The sequence below is a fragment of the Eutrema salsugineum genome, unplaced genomic scaffold (assembly GCF_000478725.1).
Source record: "Eutrema salsugineum unplaced genomic scaffold, Eutsalg1_0 scaffold_11, whole genome shotgun sequence".
Taxonomy (NCBI): Eukaryota; Viridiplantae; Streptophyta; class Magnoliopsida; order Brassicales; family Brassicaceae; genus Eutrema; species Eutrema salsugineum.
Genome location: NW_006256901.1, coordinates 9493006 through 9497257, shown reverse-complemented (window position 1 = coordinate 9497257; position 4252 = coordinate 9493006).

Here is a 4252-nt window from a genome sequence, read left to right as displayed (position 1 = left end):
TTCTCAGCCTGTATAAAGAATGTTAAGTGCCACCAAACATTTTTTCGATCAACAATGAAAAGGATGGAAAGACAATGGATAGAAAAAAACCAATAACTGGAAATCTAAATGTGTAGAACCTCCAATGCAGACATTGCAGCAAACAGATTGAAATTATCTCCATGAATGAGCTCGCCTTCATGAAGATCTGCAAATAGAGAGACAAAATTAGAAAATCCAACATCCTTTAACAACACGTTTGCTTGTCCAGTACTATTCATCTTGCTAAGCGAAAGTAAGGCAACTAGGAAAGAAGAAAAAATTCACGTGTATGGCACTTATATGACCTTCCTTGCACATTGCATAAATTTTTTAATTTAGCAGAAACCTTTTCGAAGTCTCCAGTTCTTCATACAGTCTAATCTCATGAAACTAGGCACAAGCTATCGACCAAAGTACTAAACCAGAATTCTCAGCCACCGAATCGAAAATATGATTATAAACATCTCTGGTCCTTGATTTGTCAGAAAACAAGCAGATACCAAGAAAATGAAAAAGTTTACAGCAAACATATGCAGAGCGAGATAGAGACAGAGAGCGAGAGAGTACCACTGCAGGAGGCGGAGAGAAGAGGCGATACATCGGCCCAAACGGAATTAGCACCGGAAGGGATAGAATCGTTTGTAGACTCATTATGAATCGAAGACGATTCTTCTTTTTGCATCGCGAACTGGCCAATCCCCTGTCCACAGCTTTTGCTTCCCTGGAATCGAATCCTTCGGGGTTTCTTTGCTCTCACTTTCGTCTCTCTCAATGGGGGCACACTTGCTTGAGCAGGTTAGGGCAATTCCCGGGTCGGATCACCAAAGAAGGCCCCAATCAACTCAACCTCCTTCTGTGTACTTTTCTCTTTTTTTTTTTTAAAAAAAAAAAACAAATCTTAAAGTGTTCCAAAAAAAAAAAAAAAAAGAAAATTAATAGAACAAACAAAATAAAAACAAATATTGATAAATAATAAAATTATTAGATTAGAAACTTTTTTTTTACTAAATTCTAATGCGTCTGCACGGACTCAATCTATATTTATAAACTAAAATATAATTATCTGACTGAATTAAGTTTTATGTTGAATTTATAATTTCTAAGTGTGAATGTGAAATTTTATTATTTTGTTGACTTATTATGTGAAATATGTTTTGATGTTTTTACTATTATTCAAAATTAAGCTATACTTCCGCATGGAATATTTTTTTTTTTCAACTAAACTTTGAAACATACAACATGGACAAAAAATTTTGCAGACTAAGTTTTAAAATAAACAAAATAGAAATAAGAAATAAGATCTAATTAGATGTTATTGATACAAATATGATGAATTTGTGATTTTTAGGTTTTTAGTGAGAATATAATTTTCGTTGATTTGTTATGCAACATGTGCTTTGATGTTTCTATCATATTTTTAACCTTTGTTATATGAATTAGATTATAATAGACATTGTGCAAAGAGGTAAGTATTTTTTTTCTTCTATCCAATTATTACATCACATGTGGCTACCCGGATGATTGGTCCGAGAACCATCATCGGCAGGTTCGGTATTATTGTTTTGGGAAAAAAAATAATTCCTCTTGCTCGAGCTCATTTTGCAAGACTATTCTCCTAGACATTTAGAATTCTCGGAATATGGGATAAAGTGAACACTGAGAAGCTCTCTCGAAGGATACGGAGGAATTCTAGCTTTGTTATAAAGGATGACCAATCTGCTGGAGATTCAGACATGCTCACCAGGTCCGAACAGTTGGTCTGAAAATGAACCGAAATCATATATCTTTCTCGCAAACATGACATAGCCCATAGGAGACAATCCATCTCGGCGTGAAGAGCCGAGAGGCTTCTGCGATATCCTTGTAGTCTCATCATTCCTACGTGAGCATTGATAACACCGGATTTTGACCATTTTTATGGTTCACTTTAATGTCTTTTACAGGTGTTTTTACTCCATTTTCAAAGGTTTTCAAAGGATTTCTATATTTTTGGATTTTAAAAGACTTTTCAGGTAATTTGGGATAAAGAGACACAAATTGGAACAAAAAGACTCTTTTAGATAAATGCAGACCATCAAAACTCTCATGGAGAGACGAAGACCTTATCACCGTCTGATCACCTTCAAAGTTGGACAACCTATAGAAGAATCAACCAGCTTTCAAATGCACTTGGTTTGGAGACATTCCAACGGTTGGATCTCAAGATATCCCTTTTGCCCCGGAGACACTCGAAGACGGCCAGCAAGTCACGCGACCGCGGCCACCGACCCATCCACCGCGGTCACGAGCTGCACGACCGCAGCCAAGCCTCTATTTCCCGCGGCCACGTTACTCCCGACCGCGGCCGGCCAACTCCGATTAAAAGCCCATATTTCTGAAGCCCAAGTCATTTCTCTGCCTCAATTCTGGAACCCTAGAGACCATGGAGTATTGAGGACTATAAATACTTGTCATTTAGGTCATTTTTAGACATCACCTTCATATTTTTACAGAAACCCTTTTTCTTCAACCGTTTTATGCGATTTTTAGAGAGGATTGTTCAACTCTGAGTTCTTGAATATAGAAGCTTTCTTTTATCTCTTTTCTTTACTGTTTTTGATTGCTTTTATTAAAACCAATGATGATGTCGACCTCAGCCATGTCTGAGTAGATCCCGAGTTGGGCTTAGGGTTCCCGAAAGGGGCTCTCATAATCGATTAAGACATCTAGGTTTATAGATCTGTGATTTTAACTTTGTTCTTTGTTTATTCTCGTCATTATTGCATGTATGCTTGATTGATCACCTCGTATCTGATCTAGATAGTTAGTGTTGCGAAAGTTTTCAATAAGTATCTGACCTATAATGAAACAGGCGATTTTTCTGTAGGAGTGGAAACCTACCTACGGCGAAATCGTGAGTACTGACGAGTCCTGTGCAGCTCTTGCGTTCTCTCCCTTCCAGGGCCAGAGTGGAAACCTACTGGTCAGGATTGCGAAAAACAGTTGGTTATGATCACGACAGTGACGTAGTCATACCGCCATACTCTAGCTCTAGAACACTATATTTCGATATCCGTCAGTCCCAATCTATAATCCCTAGTGTTGAAACCGATTATGATCCCTGTAGAGTTCCCGAAAGCTCAGCGTTTTTAGCCATAGTTTACAAACCAATCGATTTTTACTTCCTCATTTAGATCTGCATTTCATTTGCCTTAGTTCTATATTCTGCTTGTTTCATTTGCCTGTCATTCGATTTTCTATTTGCTCTTTAAGATAGATTTATTTGCTTTCTTTAGTTTTAGTTTAATCTGTGACAAACAACCAGCCCCTAAAACCAGAGGCGTGCTTACTATATAGTGAAAAAGGCCGTCGCCTCGAGCCCCAATATATGTAAATTTTTTAGGGCCCCCATTTTCAAATAAGGTGGTTAAATGTTTTAAGGTTTGTTTTCTTATTTTTGTTAATTAATTATGGAATAGATAAAAAAAGAAAAGAATAGATTTAGGAAATTAATTAAGATTACGTTCTCCCAACAAGTTTAGGAAATTGATTAAGATTTGCTTATGATATTTTAAAATAAGATCAAAACCTTAAAGCCCAAGAGAAGAAAAAAAAAACCCTAAATATGAGTAATGGTAATTTGGTCATTTTTTTCACCCTAAACTTAAAGATTTCGGCCCCCTCCCTATATAAAGGCTAGCCACCTTCTTCTGAGAGACACAAAGAGTTAACGCAGTGAAACTCTATAAAAACCTTTGCAGTATCAGTTTAAAATTAGTCTGAGAGAGGGTTTTCCTGAGTCGTTTACCAGCAACTCAGATCGAGCTAAGTGCTGATCTTCATACCTCTGAAAAGATCTCGCTGCAAGGAATCCATAGCAGTTTGCAGATCATAAATCCGAGGTAAGCTCCGTTTTTTACGAGAGCTGAAAGTTGGTGAAAAATCATTTTTTCTGCAAACCCAGAAAATTCTGCAAATCTGATTTTTTTTTAGTTTCGCAGAGCCAACTTGAGAGAAGTTTATTTAATTTTAATAAAACAAATTTTAGACAATAAATGAATATTTAATGAGTTTTATTCTTATTAAAAGCCGTTAAGTGCTTGTAAATCAAGCTAGGTTTAAACCGCAAGATTAGGGTGTTTTAAACTTCTTCAAAATTTCAGAGACATCTTTACTTCACCTTTTTTATTATTTTGTTTCAAATATATGTTCTATATATTTTTCTATGAGAATTTGATTTGTTATATTGTTT